We start from the raw sequence: 22,387 nt of genomic DNA, 5'->3' as shown, positions 1-22,387 counted from the left end.
TTTTTCGTACTCACTCTTTTCTTCTTTTCCCTTTTAGCTTTCTTTTTATCCAGCTTCTGCTTTGCATTTTTCCAGCTTCTGAGACCCTCATAGCCTAGATCTGACCAGCATAACTGTATGATTTTGCTCATTATTTCATTCCTAATACAGCAGCGAATAGAATTTAAAGCGCTTTGTTTGGTGCACAAGGCACGTTACGGAGGGGGCTCAGATGACAGCCAGGAGATGTTTAGGCTTTACACCCCCTCACGAAACCTCCGATCTGCCAGTCTTGGCCTGATCTGTACCCCCAAGTTTCAAATCGCCAGATGGGGGGGGGAGGAGGTCCTTGTCCAGTTGTGCAGCAAAACTATGGCACAAACTGCCAGTGGCTTTGAGATTACAATCCAGTCTATTACGTTTCAGGAAAGCTCTGAAGACTCGGCTGTTTACACCCGAGTAGATCCAGCTAAGTCTTCAAGCTCTCTGCTTACACACCAGCGCCAAGACGCCTCGGCATTCGAGCGCTTAATAAGCATCATCATCATCATTCCTGATATTCATTATATATGTAGCGCTTTAATATAAGTTGAAGGTGCATCACTAGCTTGTGTTATGTATACAGTACACTCAGGCAAATGTGCAGAAGACTTTCTCATGTTTCATTTTTCACATCTAACATCACAAATCACAAGGGCTGTTTCTTTTATAATAAAACTGATAAATTGCACGTAAATCGGATGCATAGGCATCCTAACAGAGAGGATGTAGTGTCCACCTGGCAGCAGCATGTGCTGGTAGCAATATTAGTTGGTGCTTGTGTGAACTGTTAGTTCTATGTTGGAAGTATCGAGTAGTTATTTTTTATGGAATGTTGTTACTTATTTTTTTGTATTTGGAAAGATGATAATAGACATAAGAGAGTGTATACCAAAATTCCAGGATTAACACAGTATCACAGTATTACAAATTCTGTTGCATATGCAGGAAACACAAAGGAAAAAGACAAGAGGTTAAAAAGAAAAAAAAAAGCATAGACAGCAAGAGTACCCCCATTATTCTAACCATAATATCCATGTGCATTTGGTTAGCTACAGCAACTTGGTTACAACAACTTTAGTTTGTTACAACGGCTGAGTTTGCTCTTTGGTCCTCTGAGGTTGTTTTTCTGCATTTGCCACATGCCACTTTGCCCTTACTTTGCGTAGCCAGTATTTTGACTTGTTTTGTGGTGTATTGTGGTCAGCTTTGTGGATGACCGTTTGAGACTGCTGCAGCTACGGCCAATACCGTTGCTGGCTTCTGCTCGCTGCTACTGTACCTGGCTTGCTCGCGGAGACGGGCAGGTATGGATGTAAAGCGGTGGGGGCAGTGGGTGTTGTGTTGTGCCCAACTGCCCCTCAACAACTTTATGAACAACTTGATCTGTCTCCACCTTCCTTCGCTGCTTGGTGTAGGCGGGTGGGGGCGGCGGCCCCAGTGTGATAAGGGGAATGAGGTAAGTGGTTCGACGTCAACATCGCTGCCGTTTGCTCCTTGCTACTGACCAAGGAGTACTCTTGTTGCTTTTACTGTTGGTGGTTCCCTGCCCACGTTACTGATGCTATTGACTGCCATTGACTGCCTGTCTGCTTACCCGCATCACCTGTATTACTTCTCATTAGACTGTCCGTGCGGAAGGCAGGGCCAGACCAGGGCTGTTCCAGAGGCACTTTTGTAGCCCCGTAAGCCATCAGATGTTTGCGCAAGGAAGCTTCAGCTCAGCCCCCGTGGACTCCATCTTGGATTGTGTTTTTGATTTTAAGCACATTGTTTTCTGCCCCTTGTATAGTATCTGGGTTGGACTCTTGACAGATTATATGGATTTTATTTTAGTACAAATATTGAGTACTGTAGGATTCAAAATTGTATAGGATGGGGGAAGAAAAATCCAGTAGAAGGGGCACTACCCAACACCCCAACTTTGAAGTTTACCTCCGTAGATCGCATGCTCGAGAGGTCAATTGGGGTAGTTAGGACTGAGTTAGCACTCTCGGAGAGGAGGTTGTCGCTAAGTTCCCGATCCCCTCCTCAGGTCTCACATACGACCATAGAACCCCACTTGGACCCTTATCCAGAAGCAGTAACATCCCAGGGTTTGATGCATAGCTCTACCCCAGAAATATTAACTGAGGCACAGCTAACAGTACCAAGTGCATAGATCGATAACTCCTTGGGACTCACTAACCCCCAATTCCCTATTATAAAATCCAAAAGGATAACTCGCAGAAAACAGACCACTAGGAGAGGGAAAGCTCTGGTCTCCAAGTCTCCCAAACACCCAACTCCACAACTAGATAAATCTTCACAGGGTAACAACCTGCTTTCCCTGCCCGGGACTCAAGCAGAAATTGAGGGTTCTCACGAGCTGCCATTATAGATTCAGGGATATAATAAAGGCAGAGCTAGCCCCCTTAGTGGCTCACCTTGACATGTCGGATGCCAAAATAGAGTACTTAAAAGCTCCATCCCCCCAGCCATAGGTAATAGACCTCTTCCCGCCACCGGGTCAGCACACCAAACTGTAATGCAGCCGCAAGATAGGTCTGTTCTACCCCGAAAAATGTCCAGCTCGGCTGGGGGGCAAGTTTGAGGTGTCACCAGGGTGCAGCAGATAGATTATACAGGAAGGCTCAATCCACCAACTTACTTAACAAAAGCTTCACTAAAGTACCCTCAATTGCCACCAGAATGCACGCCCTACTTGATAGTTCTTGGGGAAGTTCCAGAAATGACCCCCATGCAAATGAAGATTACCAGGCACTGAAAAGTAAGTCCACTGGCAAAAAACGAATGCGAGATGACCACAGGATCTCACTCAGGAAGTTATATCTGCAAGAAGAGGTTCCTGGTTAGGTATACACTCTAAAGACTGTCCTGGAGTTTGTGTATTAGTAGACTTCAAGACCCCGTCACTAGTTAGTTAGTTAGTGGAACTGCTCCTACGATGACTATACTTGAAGACTTATTCCTCAGACAGAATTTAAGCATTACCATTAGGGTACTTTTATAGACCACCTCCTGCCCCTTCTTCCAATAGGGATGCACTCCGATTGGAAAATTGTACCAACAAACCTGGACAACGCTATTCAATGTAGCTATTAAAAACTTTTTTTAACCCTGTTAACTCTTGGATTCCCAGGACTGACGGTGTTTGAAATCGGTAACCGGGGGCATTGGAATTCCATTTAAAGGTGGAGACCAGCAGGATGATCTTGAATGTGCCACTACTATAAATCTGGCCCGACCAAAGGGGGTGCATTAGCTTCCAGTGGTCGACGGTTTCCCTAAGAACCAGGTCACATGTGCTCAAGGTACTATCCAAAAACAAAGATGTCAACAGAGAGATCCTGGTACTATAGTAACAACTACCCTTACATTGGAATCAACAATGGGGTCAAATGAAGATCCCCCAACTACGTTGCCTCCAACTAATTTATTTCAAGCCAAGGTAGAACTAGTTGCGGAATCCTCTTCCACTGGCCAAAACCACACATATATAGACACAATTAAAATTGTCTCGTAGAACATTGTGGGCATCAAGCCTAAAGAATTTGCACTTGACTGGAGGGAATATATAGCCCAATTCGACATATGCTTGTTACAAGTTACCTGGGCAATTGAACCTTAATATAAACCTGCATATACCACTTATTTTGTTAATGTCTTGTCATCTGTATGCAAAAGGGCATGGGGTGGGTCTTATAATGTGGGTTAAAGTAGACTTAAACCTACAAATTGAAACTTTAAACATTGATTCTCAGAACATTTTAGAGTTAACCATTCGAATTGTAGGGGGAATGGAATGAATTTGTTCAATGTCAATTGTAGACCCAGAAGTAGGAGTGCCGAATCATCTACTCGGACCATCTGGCAGCATTTTATTAGTTTGATAAATTCAAAGGACTTAGTCGTTATAGGCGGGGATTTAAACATTGATTTTTAACCTATAGTTGGCTATGATTTGGTGGAGGACGAGGATGAATGCTGGGGTATACCATCACTTAGCTCCAGACCCTATGTCCCGAACTCAGTGGCTACAATTCAAATTGTCCGTTTTATGACAGCAAACAGTCTGAGGGCTTAAAATGGCAAGTTCGTATCTAATAAGATGCGGGCACCAACATTTAGGAAGGGTACAATAAAATCTAAAATTGATTACATTTTGATTAAGGCTTCTTTGTGAGATAAAATGGAAGATTTCAAGGTGGATAAAAGAGAGGAGCATGACCATTACCCCTATGTCTTATTTTGGGCTGCCGTTCTAATACCTGTTCCATCACTAAGGCACCCCAAATCATGCCAATAATGGAGGTCCATTAAGTTGCCTTCAGTAGTGGGAAAATCATGATTACAATATACAATCTATTTGTGAAGGTCTTGTCCTCGGTAAATGCCTTGGAAATTCGGAGATCTCTATCTCGAATATCCACTCAAAATTAGTAGCCAGACAACCCTTATGGTGATTTTAGTGGTCTTAGATAACCTTAGAAAGCTCTCTAAGTGGTAGCTGTGGAGAACAGCATTCAGGCTTAGTCCAGAAGTAGTGTAAAGCAGCGTGTTTTATCAGAACATAATCCTATAGGTATAGATAAGTGAAAAAGAACCACGCAGTGTATTTATAAAAATATGGATTTATTATAAGACACTCCCTAACACGTACAGATATTTCCTAGCCAGAGATATACACAATGCACACAATACTTTTCAATAAAAACAGGTAAGTAGCACATAATACACAGTGGTCACCAGAGGCAGAGGCAGACCAAACCATATACTAAAATAGTGGTATGCGAACCACGACGCGAGTCAAGACTATACCCAGAATACGTAGAAGTGCCGGGAACCCAAGGAACCACCCGAGGTAAGTAACCAGGAGCCTCACGGAGGTCGTGTGCAGAGTGGGAACACAACCGCGAGTTCAAGGCAAGTCAATAGGTAAGTCGCTCAAGGAAGGAAGGTGCACCAGGAAAAAGTCAGTAAGCTTCAAGTATATTAAAAAATATATCCTTTATTGTAGTTGTGGTTTTAAAATTGGTCATCAGCCAACGCGTTTCGTTCCAGAGGAACTTCGTCAGGGCTCAGCTATCCAACTATCAGTCCACTTGGTATATTTGTGTGGGCCAGTGAATTCCAAGGTTCGAATACTGTGAATAGAAAATCAGTTTTCGTAAATTACAAGGATTGTTGAACTGGTCAAATCAAATGTCCTACAATCTTCCAAGACATACAGGCCCAAAGATTAACCCAAAATCTCTCTAATCCACTATAAAAGGCCGGATTACCACGCAAAGTCCCTTGCAATATTGCCAAGTTCCAAAAGCCAGTATAACAGTCAGTAGTCCTGGTCAGTGTTGACACAAACAAACAGGATCCCTCGTCCGGATTCAAATCAAACAAACGGGATCCCTCGTCCGGATTTATGGTTTAACTCTTTTTATTAATTTCTCACATCAGCCCTAAAAGGGAAGAAATCAGATCTCGACTCCTGAGTACAATATAAAACAGACACAAATGCCGCTACTAAACACATTACCAAGGTAAATGCATGGAGTGAGGTTACTAAAGAAACAGAACAAGAATAGAACATTGAAATAATCAGAATAATCTTTCAAAACATTGTCCAAAAGGTTCCCCAAACGTGTCCACCCTCCACCTCCCTCCCTCTCGTCCATCCCTTATAAACCACAAAAAGAAAAGGAGTGCCCGGAACCACAATGGATCATCTCAATCTGGTAGATCTGCGTGGGAGGACCTTCTGCGGGATCTGTATTTCTTCCAGACGCAGCAATCTAAGGTAGCGGGGGCATGTTAGTTCCCTGAATTCGATTCTGAGGAGAGTGAGGAAGGGACGCCAAAGTTCTGGGAATTCGGAGCCTCTGCCTGCCAAAGTAAGAGTAAGCTTCTCCATCCCCAGTACCATCCACAATCTATGCAACCAACCCGAGCAGGGTGGAGGCGAGGGAGAGCGCCAGTGCGCTAGTATGTTCTGCGTGGCCCCTCCCAAGGCTATAGCAATCAAGCGCCCCCGTCTGGACTTAAGAGGATACATCAATGGGTTTGGTAAGCCCAATAATATGTAGGCAGGGAAGCGTGGGAGCTGCGTGTCAAAATGGGCATCTATATCGTCCAGAATTTGGGCCCAGTACGGCTGAATATGTTTACAACTCCACAATAAGTGCTCTAACGTGCCCACCTCTCCACAACCCCTCCAACAGAAAGTACTCTGGCGGGGGTCAAAACGGTGGAGGCGCTCTGGTGTGTAGTACCAGTAGGTGACTACCTTGGTCAGTGTCTCGGTAAGGCCTGCGTGGTGCGCTGAGTGTCGGTTCCTGTAATATATGTCATCCCACTCCTTGTGGGTAAGAGATCTGCCAATCTCGCGTTCCCAGCGTATCCGGCCCGCGTTATATGTGTGCGTGGTAGTAGTGAAGAGGTGCTTATAGAGATCAGAGATAAGCTTTTTATCTGACGATCTAGTGATAAGCCATTTCTCGAAAGCAGTGAGGGAGCGCTGGGCGCCGGGTTTCACTTGGGGTTGCAGGACCCAATGTCTGAGCTGGAGGTAAGGAAGCCTCTCGGACTCCGGGAGGCCATAGTCCATACGAATCTGTGGGAAGGGAAGAATGCCTTCCGTGTCAAACAGGTGTCCGAGGCATCTACATGGAGAGGGCCGCCATTGTGCAAAGGCCTTAGTTGCCATGCCCGGTTGGAAGTCTGGATTGTTAAAGAGTGGTGTTAAGGGGGAGGGAAAGGTCGTCAAAGCATGTGTGATTGCGGTGCGGTCCCACGCCTCCAAGATCGTACCCGTAATATAAGAGGCATAAAGCGTCGGTGGTCTGTGAGCCCTACGTAAGAAGGGGACCCCTTGCAGGGCCGTTGACACGACCTCTTGGTCTTGGAACGACCAATGCTTCTCAGACTCCAAACGACTCCACTCCACAAGGTAACGGAGCTGTGTGGCGTAAAAGTAAAGCTGCAGATCTGGGACCCCCACTCCTCCCCGCTCGGGCGGTAGTATTGCTATAGCATGTTTAAATTGAGGCTTGCGGCCCTGCCAGATAAACTGCGCCAGGTCTGCCTGAGTTTGCTGGATCCAGCCAGTCGGAGGGCGGAGAGGAAGCGTCTGAAAAAGATATAGGATCTGGGGAAGAATGGTCATTTTGGTGGCCGCGATTCTACCTAACCAAGAGAGGGTGTGATGCTTCCATTGGCCCAGTTCCTTGCGGATGTGAGCACGGAGCCGATCATAATTAGCGGTGACTGTGTCTCGGATGGTGGGGCCTAGCTGCACTCCCAGGTAGGGGACCGTGGAGTCCGCCCACTGTATCGAGTGCTCCTCTTGCAGCCTAGCCAACGTGTGTTGGGTAAGGGAGATATTAAGTGCTGTCGACTTCCCCATGTTGATTTTAAACCCGGAAGTCTGTCCAAAACAATGAAGTTCGATGAAGAGCGCTCTAAGCGACTGGACCGGGTCGGTGAGAGACGGAAGGATACCGTCCGCGTATAGGCTGATGGTATGGATATCTTTGCCAAACTTAATGCCCTTTACGAGGGGATGGTGCCTGATCCGGAGAGCTAACGGTTCCATATATAGCGCAAAGAGGAGGGGGGAGAGGGGACATCCCTGTCTAGTGCCTCTGCTAATGGGAAACCGGGAGGAAGTCTGTCCGTTCACCCGGACCGTGGCCATGGGCAGCTGGTAACAATTCAGGATCCGTGTGCGCAGTTTCTCCCCTAGTCCAAACCTCTGGAGGACCTGTTCGAGATATGGCCAGTCCACCCTATCAAAGGCCTTCTCGGCGTCTATGGCTAAGAGCATGTATTCTCCGTCCGTGCGCAACGCTTTTTCAATGAGGTGGAGGACTCTCTTGGTATTGTCGCTCGTCTGCCTTTGTGATATGAACCCTGCCTGATCCGGCTCCACGAGTTGGGGGATGTATGGACCCAGTCGGGTTGCGAGGATACTCGTGTATATTTTGAGATCAATGTTGAGTAGGGAGATCGGCCTGTACGCACCACATATAGTCACATCCTTCCTGGGCTTGGGAATGACCACCACTGATGCCTCTAGCATCTCCGCTGGGATAGCGCCATCCTGGGAGAAGGAGTTAAACAGGTCTCTCAACAGGGGAGCCAGCTGCGCGCAGAAGGTTTTGTAAAAGGCTGCCGAGTAACCATCCAGACCAGGCGATTTGCCTAGTTTTAGACGTGAGATTGCCGCAATGACCTCCTCTGTCCCTATATCTCTATCAAGGTGGCCAGCTTGTTCCAGGGTAAGAGCCGGTATCCGCGCAGAGTCCAGGTAGGCAAAGCAGTGGGATGAGTCCAGGGGGTCGCCCGCGTATAGAGTCGCGTAGTAATCCCGAAATGCCTCTGCAATCTCCCTATCATCCGACGTGAGGTCGCCTCCCAGGCCCCGCCGAATGGACCGCACTCCCTGGTGCTGCCAACGTAAAAAGATTGGCGCAGCCGTAGGGCCGCATACTCGGCTCTATCTTGGTCTAGGGCCGCTAGCTGCTTCCGCTCCACACACAACCGCTGCCATGCTCTGGCGGCGCCCCGTGCGTTGGTTCATCTGCTCCAGCTCCGCCACCCTCTGGGTGAGCTCTGCCCGTTTGCGGCTACGTTCCATATTACTAGCCGTCGAGATGGCTATAAAATCCCCTCTTAGGACGGCTTTAAGCGCCATCCATTGTGTCGCTAGAGACATGTCTGAGTTCGCGTTAAGGGTGAGATAGTTGGCAATAGCTGTCTTGATTTGCCCGACAGTGGTTGCAGAATGAAGCAGTGTGTCACGTAGTCTCCAGTGCCGCAGTGGCTGCTGGACTCGGGGGAGTTGGAAAGCGGCCATAGCCGGGGAGTGATCTGAGAGTGAGGATCTCGGAGCCAGTCGCGAGCGCCCGTGATGGGAGGGAGCCAATGAAATAGTCGAGTCTGGCATATGTTTTATGTGCCCCAGAAAAGTGTGTGTAAGCGCGGCTGCGGGGGTGAAAGTGGCGCCACAGATCAACCAGTCCAAGCTCTCAGAGGCGGGCCACGCCCTTTTGAGAGAGAGCTCCCACCTGGGACGTCCTCTGGGCCGAGCGGTCGCATGTATTGTCGAAGACTAAGTTCAGGTCCCCTCCCAGCAACAGGCGCCGTTCTGTGTTGGCCGTGGCTTCAGTGAGGACGGTGTGGAAGAATTCCCGCCACCAAGAACTGATACGTGAGTAGTCGGCCCCTTATCTCAGCCTCCTTCTGCAGGAACCTACCCTGAAAGGAACGGGAAACCAGAATAGCAACCCCAGCCGTTTTGGTGGAGTTAGAGGAAAAGATTTGTGTGGGGAAGGCGCGCGACTTCATCCTATGGTGATCTTTGTGGGTGAGATGTGTTTCTTGCAATAGGCATATGTCTGCGGTGGAATGCTCCAAGAAGTAAAGGACTGCCCTACGCTTAACCGGATTGAGGGTCAGTGGTTTCTGGGGCATTCAATATATGGAGGAGAGACATGCCAAGGTGTAGCGCGTCGCGCCAATGCTGGGATACAACACAGAGACAATTGGGATACCGCGTGTTACCGGAAAGACACCTATCTGTGGGGGAAGGAGGGGTGGATGAGAAGAACAATTCCCAACTCAACACAAAAACTCCAACAAAAATAATAGGGAGGGCCCCCCCCCCCAGAACCTGTACAACCTACCAATCGCACACAACAAGAAATATAGTTCGTTGTCCCAGAACAACTGGTCAGTTAATAAACAGGGGTCCATATCGTGGCCACCAGGAGAGCATCCTCCCCCCCGCCGCCCACCCACAGCCAGCACATTTGCTGAGCGAGTGCATCCACCCAAGGCGCACTCTAGCTGCTCGCGGCCGTGTCGTCGCTCCCCGCTAGCACCTCCGTCGCCGCGGTCAAAGCCGCCTGCTGCCTCTGGACGATCTCCGACTGAGCTGGCCTACGAGAACGCCGCCGCCCAGCCTGCCTCTGCCATCCAGATGAGGGAATCTCTGAGCCTGACGCCCCTCCTTCGTCGTCGCCTACAACTTCTGGCGCCGCCAGGCCCAGCAGCTGGCATGCATCCATCAGGGATGCCACAATGAGTATGTGATCCCCCGTTGTCGAAGGTGCTCCGTGACGGGGCGGAACTGCCGCCGTCTCTGGAGGGTGATTAAGGCCAGGTCCTGGTAAAGAACAGGGGTATGGCCCTGAAAGGAAATAGGATGGAGGGCTCGGGCCCTGGCCAGGACCGACTCCTTGGTTTTGAAGTCCTGCACACACACCAGGAAGACAATGTCCTCGTCCGGCCCGCCCCCCAGGATGTGCCGGAAAAGGGTCGCGGTAAAAGCTAGTAGGTCCCTAGTGTCCTCAGTGGCCTTGACCCCCCCTGATCCTGATATTATGCCTTCGAACCGGTTTTCGAGGTCCTCCGGATGCATTTGGATATCCATGTTCTGGTCTCGTAATCTGAGGATCTCCTGTTGAAGCAGGGCCGTGTCAGTCACCGCCACATCACTTTTCTCCTCAAGGGTGGCAACCCGCTCTCCAACTCCATCGACATCCTTGCGTAAGTCCTTGAGTTCGGCCGCAAATTCGGCTTTTACTGATTGGATGTCTGCGCGTAAGGTAAGGAACTTAAGGAACTCCGGCCATAGAAGCAGGCGACGGAGGCCGACCGAAAATATCCTTCAGAGGCTTCCCCTTGGCAGGTCTGGTTTTGGACATGTTCCCCATCTCCGCTAGGTCTCCGGGGCACGCGACCAGGGAGGGCCGAACCCCCTCGGGAACCAGCGCCGCCGTTGGGAGAAATCCACAGTGGGGTCCGCTAGGGCACATCCAGGGGCCGCCCAAGCTCACGCAAAGTCCCGGCCCGATCCCCAGCAGCAGGGCCCAACCCAGCGAGGTCCAGCGCGCGGGCTGGGACGCGGCCAGTCGGGAGCAATCCGCAGCAGCAACCACAGATCCGGGCCAGCGCCCCCAGTCACACCAGAGAAAGGGCCCCCGTCACCATAGGGGCCGCACCGCCCGCGACTCCAGCGGCCGATCCTCCGGGCAGGAAGCTCCACGGGAGCGTCAGACGCTACCGCCTGGCGAGGCCCGGGGGCGGCGCACACCCCCGTCACTCACCGCTAATCACCGCTTCTGATCGGGCCAGGCCCTAGTAGGGTCCCTCCTCCGAGTGCACTTGTTGCTCTACAGGGCCACCGCAAAGTCCCAGTCACTCGCGGGCCCCGGTCCTCCCGGGAGACCCCCGCATCAGCCGCTCCGCACCGCGACGGCCCGGGGAGACACCACGTCTGTCGTGTTCCGCTCCAGTCCCCGGGCCCCCCGGAGGGGAACCAAGCGATCGAGGGGGGGGGGGGGGACGCAGCACCACCAGGATCGTCTGACGCTGCCGGCGAGGCCCCTCAGACTCTGCCCCCCACCGCCGGATGCCAGCCACTTTCCTGCACCTGCCGCGGCCGTTGTATCGCCGCCACTGCTCGCCAAGGCTCCGACTTGCACTCCTCAGTCGCCCTCACCACGCTGCAGGGCTGCTCTCACCTCTATTCAGGCCCCGGTGTCGTCTCTTAGGCCTCGCAGGCCGCGCTGAGATATCACGACTCCCAGCTCCTCCAACGATCCCGGGGCCGCCGTCACTGCAGTGTCGGGGCAGCCCACTCCCGGGGGCCGAAGGTCTGCCCCGCTCGGCGCACTTTCCCTTGCTGTCGGAGCCCCTCAGGGCCACGCTCCTCTGTTCGGAGATCACGCCGTCCCCGCAGGCTCAACTGTGCATCACCGCCCGTTCCGGCGATGCCGCCGGCCGGGCAGATTACTCCGGCTGCCCGTGCCGCTGAGACTCCCAAGGGCGATCACGGCTGGGGTGTAGAGCCGCGGCCGCCTACGGACTCCAAAGCTGGCACCGATGCAGCCTGGCAGGGCCCACCGCTGTGCTGAGGCCCTCAAACACTGAGAAGGCCGGTGCCCGCTCTGCTCGGCGCCGCCGAATCTCTCGCTTTCCTTCTGTTTTCAGCGCCGGAGGCTCCCCACCGGACCGGGACACACCAGGCTGGGAGCCCAGATCGCTGTGAGCGGGTCGCGTGCCACACTGGCCGCGTAGATCTGCTCCGGGCGGCCGGCGGGCAGGAGCCTGAGAAAACGCGTCCTACCGCTCCCCCATCTTGGCCACGCCCCCCCCTCGTCCGGATTTAAATCCGGACGAGGGATCCTGTTTGTTTGTGTCAACACTGACCAGGACTACTGACTGTTATCCAGTATTAGGGTATCTTTCATAGAGTCACATGCCTGAATCATTCCACGTCGTCGGAATGGGAGTCACCGGTAAATAACAAAGCAATGTCTTAGAAGACATATACAGCAATAGGCCCCAGAGGCCTTAGCTTAGTAAGCTATCCACCTCCTTATGTAAAAAGGACCAGATTTTGGCCAGAGCCAATCAGCTAACACCACCCTCTAGAACCTTCCTGGTAGGAGCCCTAGACCCTCAGATTTTCTACCGCACGTCGTGCTAAGGGAGTCTCCACTGAGCTCTGCTCATTACTTTTGGATTTACAGTATTTCTACTCAACTTTTTGAGATCTCAACATGGCTGATACACCAAAGAAAGGTTTTTTCAGACCCTGTGCTTCTTGTGGGAAGAAGAGGCTTCATATCGACGACCAGCATAAAGACTGTTTGTATTGCCTCTAACCCAGCCACAGTTCAAAAGACTGCAAGGTATGTCGGACTTTCTCTTCTAAGACCCTGAAAGACTGAGAAGGGCGCCTTTTAATATGGCAGCAAAGGCTAAAGGACAAGGAAGCTGTTGTGTCCTCTGAGGAAAGTGAGAGTTCCTCTATCTCGTCTCACTCCTCACGTAAAAGACCAAGGGTGTCATCTCCGGGCCCTTCGTCGCAGCCACCTCAAAAGAAGACGCAGAAAAAGTCTTCAGAGGTCCTGGATTTGTCTCCTCCAGGGATTACATCTCCTAAGGTGGTGCCCCATACCTTCAAAAAGCCAGTTTCCACCTCGTCGACGACGACCTCGTCGACGGTAGCTTCGACAAGAAAATCTCCGTCAACAGCAATTTCTGTTACCTCGTCGACGGCGACTCTATCGACGGTGGCATCCCATTCTATGTCTTCGACGACGACCACTCCATCGTCGACGGCAGGTAAAACCATCTCGTCGACGCTGGTCATTAAAAAGTCTTCGTCGTCGTCGAGTAAACTGCCGACGGGAGCGTCGACGATGACACCGTCGACGAAAGCTTCCTCGTCGACATAGTCGACGAGGACACCTTCGATGAAGCATTCAGCGACGAGAACACCATCGACGACCAAGGTACCGTCGACGAGACCATTTCCGTCGCAGCCATCGTCGACGAAGAAACCATCTTCATTGTCCTCGTCGCTGACGACGACGACGTTTATACCTGTAACGCCGACTATGGCTCTACCGTCGACGGGCCCGTCAACGGACATGAACCCTGATGACCAAAGTACATATGTGCATGTTAAAATAACGAAACGTGCACTGACTCGGCCCTCACTTCACCAAGTAAGGTCCCCACCTTGCCTCCGACTCACCTTTTTGAAGAGGAGGATTCGGATGACGCCAGTCTCTTTCCTGCGCCGACTAGTCCATCGCAGCTCCACGTGAAATACCAGGATGTCTCTGATTAGGAATATCAGGAGGTTTCACCTCAAGAATACGTGCCGCCTCCGCCTTCCATGGTGTGTCTACCGGCGTCTTTGGTCACGGACCTTCAATTCTTAATATCGGATTATAAACAGCGGTTTCCGACACAGGCACCTTCACCGATGCCTGCTGGACCTTCAACGCCACGGCCACGACCACCTCCGTTACTTTTGCAACCAGAGAGGGTTGCATCTCCATCTCGTCCCACCACGGACGACGAGGAAGAGGAGGAACCTGAAGAGGGAGAGCTTCAGGACGTCCAGTCTCACCAGGAGGAATGGGATGATTACATCCTTCCCTGCCCGGTTTCACCTGTCCCTACCACAGCCGACTCACCGCCAGAGGACATCGGCGGTTTCCATAACATCATTGAAAGAGCGGCCCAGCGCTTCCAGATTCCAATGCCCTCGCACCAACAAGACTGTTTCCTATATGACTTTAAGGAACCTTTCAAAAAGTCTGTTCGGGCAATTCCTATTATTGATTATATTTGGGACCAAGGCATAAAGATTATGCAGAACCCTTCATCGGTCCCACCGGTTCTACCACGCCAGGACAAAAAATATAAAGCCCCAGACACCGCTCCGGTTTGTCTCACAGGCCATCCAAAGCCGGACTCTGTCATCACTCAGGCTGCACAGAGGAGGTCAAACAACCCAGCTGCTCTGTTGACAGCCCCACCAGATGAAGAGGGAAGACGTCTGGACAACATAGGAAAACGGTTTTCCTCTATGTCGGCCTTAACAGTGCGTGCCTCCAACGCCCTTGCACTGTTGGGAAGATACAACCGTCAAATGTGGGCGGACATTGCACCATACTTGGCGGACTTGCCTGATGAATCAAAAGAGGAGGCAAAGAAGATTCTGTTAGAGGGTGAAAGATCTGCCTCTGAACTTATAGACTGCGCAATGGATATTGCTTCAACCGGATTTAGACAACTGGCCGGCGCAGCCGTTCTCCGACGCCAGGGTTGGCTCAAGGTAACTTCTTTCAGGCCAGAGGTCCAAACTAAGGTGCTGGACATGCCATATGATGGCCAGCTGCTCTTCGGTCCTCATATTGATGAGGCATTGCAGGGTATCAAAAAAGATATGGATACCGCCAGGGCTTTGGGTTCTTTACAGTCTCGGAACCCTTCCTTTCGTGGGTCAAGAGGGAGAGGTCAGACTTCCACCAGAGGAGATTTCCAACAACGTTCCTCGTTCTCCTCCTCCCAACAGTACCGTCTGCAATATCAGCAGCGACAGCAATCTTCTTACCACAAACCTTCCTTTCGTGGCAAAGGAGGAAGACAAAAAGGAGCCGCGCGGCGGCAATGACTTTCAGCTACAGCCGGTATCAGGCTTCTCTCCACCCTCCAAGATTGGCGGAAAATCTCCCACTTTCTCCAAAATTGGCAAAAGATAACTACGGACCGATGGGTCCTCCAATTAGTACAATTCGGCCATTCTCTGGAATTCATACAGATCCCTCCTCAAACTACTCCCCGCAAAAAAACTCACAAGAACCTACGTCCTTTACTTCTAGAAGTGAAGATTATGCTTCAGAAAGGAGCTATAGAGAGAGTTCCCCCAAGCCAACGAGGAAAAGGATTCTACTCCCACTTCTTTCTCATTCGGAAAAAAGAGAAAAAATGGAGGCCTATATTGGACCTGGGGAATCTAAACAAATTTCTGAAAAAACTGTTGTTTCGTATGATCACCATTCAGGAGGTTTTACATCTACTCAACGCGAACGACTATATGGTGTTGTTAGACCTTCAAGACGCCTATTTTCATATTCCAATACACCGCAACCACAAGAAATTCCTGCGATTCATGGTGGCGGTCAGGCATTATCAGTTTCGAGTTCTGCCATTTGGACTCAAACCTGCGCCACGCATTTTCACCAAATGTCTAGCACCAGTGGCTGCGCACCTACGCCATTGCCATCACCAAGTCTTCCCATATCTAGATGACTGGCTTATCAAGTCTCCATCTCTAGACGGCGTGACAAGATCTTCCAACGCCTGTCTGACGCTTTTCGACTCGCTGGGACTAACTCTCAACCATGGCAAGTCTGTCCTGCAGCCATCCCAGCGCATGCACTTTCTGGGAGCTACACTAGACACCATACAGAAGAAGGCATTCCCGTCACAGGAACGCAAAGACAAACTTCGATCTCTGGCGCTCCGGATAATGTCCAGAAAGATGCTATCAGTGCGTCTTTTCAAGTCCCTGCTCGGGATGATGTCTTCTTGCATCCTATTAATCCCGCATTGCTGTCTTCGGATGCGACCCCTACAGGAAGCACTGTCGGATCAGTGGATCCAGTGTACAGGGTCCTTCGACGACATCATCCAGGTAACCCCGGTGATCAAACAAGCTCTACGATGGTGGGTTTGCTCCCAGAACCTTTCGCAAGGCTTGCCTTTCTTGCTTTCTGCTGCTCCTCATATAATCACCACGGACGCCTCCTTAGAGGGCTGGGGGGCCTTCCTCCAAGAACTGCAGATAAGCGGAAAGTGGTCCCTTTCGGAGAGGATGCTTCATATCAACCTTTTAGAGCTTCGAGCAGTCTATCTAGCTCTGGTGGCTTTCCTCCCACGAATCAAAAACTCAGTAGTGCTTGTCCGGACAGACAACACTACGACAATGCATTATCTGAACAAGCAAGGAGGGACTCGCTCGCTGACACTTTTGCGCGAGTCGCAAAAAATTTGGAACTGGCTGCTCCGCCACAACATCTCCCTTGGAGCAGATTATGTTCCAGGAGTCCACAACGTGTTGGCAGTTTATCTCTGCAGGAGGCAGGCAGTGTGCCACGAGTGGGAACTGGATCAACTAGTTCTCAACAACATTTTCGCTCAATGGGGCGGGCACCCCTCTGCTGGACCTCTTCGCCACCCAGCACAATGCCAGATGCCAACACTTTGCAAGCTGGCATCCCCAACCAGGGTCCCTGGGGAATGCCTTTTCGATAGCATGGTGCAACGTCTTTGCGTACGCCTTTCCGCCGTTTCCCCTGATCCCCAGGGTACTAAGGAAGATGAAAGCGGAACCTTGCACTCTCATATTAATAGCCCCAGCTTGGCCACGCCAACACTGGTTCACGGAGCTTCCTTCTCTTCTAACGCTCAACAATCAGCAGATTCAACATCCGGATCTGGCATCTCTCAGGTTATCCGCATGGCTCCTGAGTTCAGAGAGCTTCAGGGCTTAGACATTCCCCCAGACTGCAGACAAATTCTAGCTCTAGCTCGAGCAGATAGTACCAACAAGACATACTCGCTCAAATGGAAGAGATTCTGTATCTGGTGTAAAACAAACAGGTTACACCCTCTTTCTTCCACCCCAGAGCAAGTCCTGCCGTACCTCTTACATCTGGCAAAATCTGGTCTGGCTCATGCCTCCATTAAGGTACATCTAGCTGCAATTTCACGCTTCAGGAGATCCTCTTCAGGCCCATCATTATGGTCTCACAGACTCATTAAGCAATTCCTAAAAGGACTGTTTCGAACTTTCCCTCCAGTAAAGCCTGCTCCACCGACTTTGCATCTCAACACGGTGCTAGCTCAACTGATGAAACACCCTTTTGAGCCAATCCTCAGAGCTGACCTTAAGTTTGTCTCCTGGAAGGTGGCGCTTTTGCTGGCCCTTACCTCGGCGAGGCGAGTGGGGGAGCTCCAAGCATTCTCTATCCAAGACCCATTCCTGCAATTCAAACAAGATAGGGTCCTTCTCCGCACCAATCCAGCGTTCATTCCCAAGGTTCCATCTCAATTCCACCTCAATGAACCTGTTGTTCTACGCTCATTCTTCCCGAATCCACAAACAGTGGCGGAAAGAACTCTACATTCCCTAGACATTCAGCGATGTTTAAAATTTTACATTGATAGAACGAAACCATTTCGTAAATCTAATCAGCTCTTCATAGCCTACAGCAGACCTCGAAAAGGGCTACCGCTCACAAAACAGAGCATTTCCCGCTGGATTTCTTCAGCCATTTCCTTCTGTCACCAACAGGCAGGACGTCCGCTGAGAACAACGGTCCGTGCCCATTCCACAAGGGCCATGTCTACTTCCATGGCACTGTTTGCTGGGGTACCCATTGTAGACATTTGTAGAGCGGCCACATGGAAGATGCCGCATACATTCACCAAGCATTACTGCCTGGATACAGACATCATGAAGGATGCGTCAGTGGGTCAAGCGGTCATCTTTTTCAATAGAGGGGAGCCCTTTCTTTCATCCCACCATCCTCATTTATGCACATTTCGCACTATAATGTATTCCTTGACTGACTCATTGGTTTTCTGTAGTGCTGTTGTTTCTCACAGATAGATGTGTTCATCTAGTGACTGTATAATTTCCATATTTTTCGAAATGTGCTTTTCACTGCTTACTACTCTGATTCAGGCATGTGAATCTATGAAAGATACCCTAATACTGGATAAGGAACGCTTTACTTACCTGTAACTGCGGTTATCCAGTATTGGTATCTTTCATAGATTCACATGCAACCCACCCACCTCCCCTGGAGGGGCTCTCTTGGATCTCTCAGTGATACAACTGCTTAGCACTGTGCTTACGAAAATCTGAGGGACTAGAGCTCCTACCAGGAAGGTTCTAGAGGGTGGTGTTAGCTGATTGGCTCTGGCCAAAATCTGGTCCTTTTTACATAAGGACGTGGATAGCTTACTAAGTTAAGGCCTCTGGGGCCTATTGCTGTATATGTCTTCTAAGACATTGCTTTGTTATTTACCGGTGACTCCCATTCCGACGACGGGGAATGATTCAGGCATGTGAATCTATGAAAGATACCAATACTGTGTAACCGCAGTTACAGGTAAGTAACGCGTTCCTTATACTGGCTTTTGGAATTTGGCAATATTGCAAGGGACTTTGCGTGGTAATCCGGCCTTTTGCAGACAACACTCAGCTGATCCTCTCTCTCACCTGAAAGACCTGCACTGGCTCCCAGTCAACAAAAAGATCACCTTCAAGCTCCTCACCCACACTCACAAAGCTCTCCGCAACACCTGACCAGCATACCTCAACCAACGTCTCACCTTCTACACCCCGAACCACCAGCTTCACTCCGCCGACCTCGCCGCCGCCCCACGCATCCACAGGACCTCCACCGGCGGCAGATCCTTCTCCCACCTTGCCGCCAAGACATAGAACACCCTACCCACACAGCTGCGTCAGACCCTGGACCTGCTGACCTTCAGGAGACTCCTCAAGACCTGGCTGTTCGAGCAGTAGCTGCACCCCCTCCCCCCTCAGCGCCTTGAGACCCTCACGGGTGATTAGTGTGCTTTACAAATGATTGATTGGTTGATTGACCACAAGCAGGAGAGTCAGGGCATGCCCCGAGCAATCGGGATAGTTCAAAGAATTCAAAGATGACCCTCAAGAGGACCCACAGGCCGGAGGCACTGGAGTCTCAAGAGCACCTTGTGCAGCTCAACAAAGATACAGGCCCACGGTGTAAGTGATGCGGTGAGGATGAAGTTCTTGGTCACTGGAGATGCTTGAGGTGGGGGCTACTTGGAGCCTAAAGATCTTGATGGAAGGAAGCCAACAAGCCTTGGCAACAGAAAGTCGACGCGGTGCAAGGGGTTCGGTTCCTGCAGCTCCGACGAGGGATACTGGCCTCAAACTTGGTGAGAGGACAGGGCAGGCTTCGAGGGAGTCCGTGGGAGCCCAGGAACAGCAGCCCGGTCAGCTTAGTTGCGGTGCTTGCAGATGCAGGGAAGTGACTCCTTCACTTCAAGGGAGATTCCTTCAGGTGTCTTGGATGCCCACAGACCTTGGAAGGTTCCTGTATGGAGAACAGGCACAGACGTTGCAGCAGACGAGCAGGGCGACGAGATCAGGAGCATCAGTAGACTTCCCAGTTGCAGCCTTGATGCCCAGTGCGAAGTCCAGAGTGCCCAGATGGTCAAAGAAGTGGTGTCTTGAAATTAATCTGGTCCCACGACGAGTCTAGGGACCCACCCTCAGGTAAGCCCTTAAGTACCCTAATGAAAGGGTTGGGACTATTCAGGGTTCCCTTCCAGGGGAGGTGTCGGACAGTGGGGAGGGTACTCCCATGTCCTTTGTCTAGTTTCGCTCTTGAGCGGGAGCCAACAGCTCCCCGAGCTGGTTTGAACAGGACTTTGCAAGGAGGGTACCAAGTGTGCCCTTCAAGCAGACTGAGTGGCGCAAGCAAGCGCTCCCACCTGGCTCCAATACACTAAATCCTGTCTGGGAGGTGGTCACACCTCCCGGTGACAAGATAGCTATTGTTCTGCCTTCCCCTGCTCGAGCTTGGCTTTGCAGCAGGAGGGCAGAATCGGGTCTCTGGTCGGCAGCATCCATGTTGTGCTGCCCGGATCTAGAAGACTGGTCCCGGAAGCACTGAGGCCCTCCCGGAGGAACATTACAGTGCATGGAATCTTACTGTGGGAGTATTATCCAACATGTTTGATCCCAAACATGATAGTGTACATTACAGCCAGTTTCGAGAGGGTCATCGCGTAATGACGTGGTGCCCCTCTAAATGTTGTATGGCTGTCTCACTTACATCCCGGGAGAATGGACTCCATAGGCTGTAGTGGTGTCCTGCTCGTGCAGGGGCACCCTCACACTTAAAACCGAGCACCCCGCCTTCAGGATTGTAAGGCCTGCCTCAGGGGTGACTTATAGGTTTTAAGTGCAGTGACCTTAGATATAGGGAAACCTATATCTTTCGTAAGTGGAGCTTACGCAGGCTGCAATGCCTGGCCTGTAGTTACAATTTGAGTGGTCTTCCATGGGTGGCATAATACATGCTTCAGCCCATGGGGGACCCCTGGTGTACATATACCCTGGGTACCTAAGCACCATATATCTGAAAGAGACACGTTCGTGATAGATTACTTACCTTAGAATACCTCCAGGTGTCAGACTGGAACCGGAAAGTTTTTGTAGCAGTACCCCTGCGCGTCCGTCGCTGGCGTTGTAAGCGCCGAGATGACGTCACGGAGACTACTTAGGCGCCACCCATGCGCGCTGACGTCATTTCTTTCTTTTTCCACGCCAGCAAGCGCAGATCCGGATAGAGCACGTACCTTAGTCACTTCTTGACTACTCTTTTGAGACTTTTTTCTCCCCTTTTTACTCCTGGTGCACGTAGGGATGCCTGGATTTAAATCTTGTGGGGCCTGCCGTCACAATATGTCGGTGGCAGACCCCCACGATGTTTGCCTCTACTGCCTGGAGACCGACCACGAGTCCCGGTCCTGCCGGGACTGTTGGGCCATGGCCCCAAAGGCCTTGAGGTAGTGGCACCGAAAACTGCTGGAGGCCCGGCACTCGTCCGAACGCCGCTCCAGGTCCAGGGACCGTTCCCGGGACCTCTCGCGGGGCCGCAGTCGCCGCTCCACGGGCTCCAAGTCTTCGCCCTCGGATTCCAGTAAGCGACGACATAAAAAGAAGTCGAAAAAGCGTGTTCGCTCTCCGACGTCCCCCCGTGGGTCCTCGGATGCAGACGAGGGGGACAGGGGTTCTACCACTGTGGCTCCTTTGGGGCCTGGGAGTCCCGCGGCCTACCCGCCTTACCCGGGTCCGTCGGCGACTCCCGAACAGGTGCAAGAATTTCTTGCCACCATGGACCGCCCTTTTTAGGCCTCGGGCTCCCGCCGGCGCGCCTTCAGGCCCCGCGGTCCCGTGTCCAAATCCTGTTGGCCCGTAGGTGCCGCCGGCGGATCCAGCTTCGGTGCCACAGGATCCTACACCGTTGGCTCTGGCCCCACAGTGGGTGCCGTTCATTCCGCCCTTGCCCCGGTTCCAGGACCATTTTGTTCCTGCCTGGGATCCGCATTGGGAGACGGCGCCGGCCCGACCCCGGCCTGCGATGTTCACGGCGCTGTTTCTGATGCCGTTTGTCCCTTCTCCGGCACTGCTGTCGCGGCCGGTTCCTCCTGCAATGGAGGTGGAGGATGATTGGGAGGGGTACGAGGACCCTCTTGCCCATCAGTGTGACTCAGAGCAGGACTGGGTGGACGATCCGGAAGACGCCGGCAACCTCGATGTCTCTTCTGACCCGGGGTTTGCCTCTCCCCCGCCTACAATGGAGGAGGGCGCTTCCTACACGATGGTGCTCCGTCGGGCTGCTTAGGTCCTCAACCTTGATCTTCCTACGGTGGCCCTCAAAACTAACCTCCTCACTGAGGTGCTCCAGACGGCGTCTACTTCATTGGAGCGACTGCTTCCCTTCAACTACACCCTCACCGACGTCCTGTTGGGCACTTGGTTGCGGCCGGCCACGGGGGCCCCTGTGGTTAAGAATGTCGCCAGGAGTTGCCGCCCAGCACCTGGTGACCCCGCTTTTATGACCACTCATCCCACGCCTGAGAGTCTTTCTTAGAGTACTTTCCCACGGCTCCGCCGGATAAGGACTCTAAGAAGCTGGATAAGTTCGGTAAGTGGTTGTTCGCTTCGGCCAGCTTGGGGCTGCGGTCGGTGAACACTGCCTGCTTATTGGGCCGCTATTCCCACGTGGTGTGGGATACGGTTGCTCAGGTGTTACCTCAGTGTCCTTATGAGGTCCATGCTGTGCTTTCCCAGGCGGTTGCTGAGGGTAAGGATGCGGCTAAGTTCGCCATTCGGTGTGGTTTGGACAGGGCGATTTCTACGACTGTGACACTGCGTTGCCACGCCTGGTTGCGATCTACTGGGTTCTCGTCCGACGTCCAGAGCTCG

General features: G+C 51.7%; 1 protein-coding gene across 6 annotated transcripts in view; it reads left to right on the top strand.

The window, feature by feature from the left end:
- LOC146797097 (uncharacterized) overlaps nt 1–22,387 on the top strand; it is a 679,272-nt gene that overhangs the window by 116,854 nt on the left and 540,031 nt on the right. The window lies entirely within an intron of this gene.

Source organism: Triturus cristatus, chromosome 10, assembly GCF_964204655.1.
Source record: "Triturus cristatus chromosome 10, aTriCri1.1, whole genome shotgun sequence".
Lineage (NCBI taxonomy): Eukaryota > Metazoa > Chordata > Amphibia > Caudata > Salamandridae > Triturus > Triturus cristatus.
The sequence above is the reverse complement of the archived record's forward strand: the minus strand, read 5'-3'. Positions and strand labels throughout refer to the sequence as shown.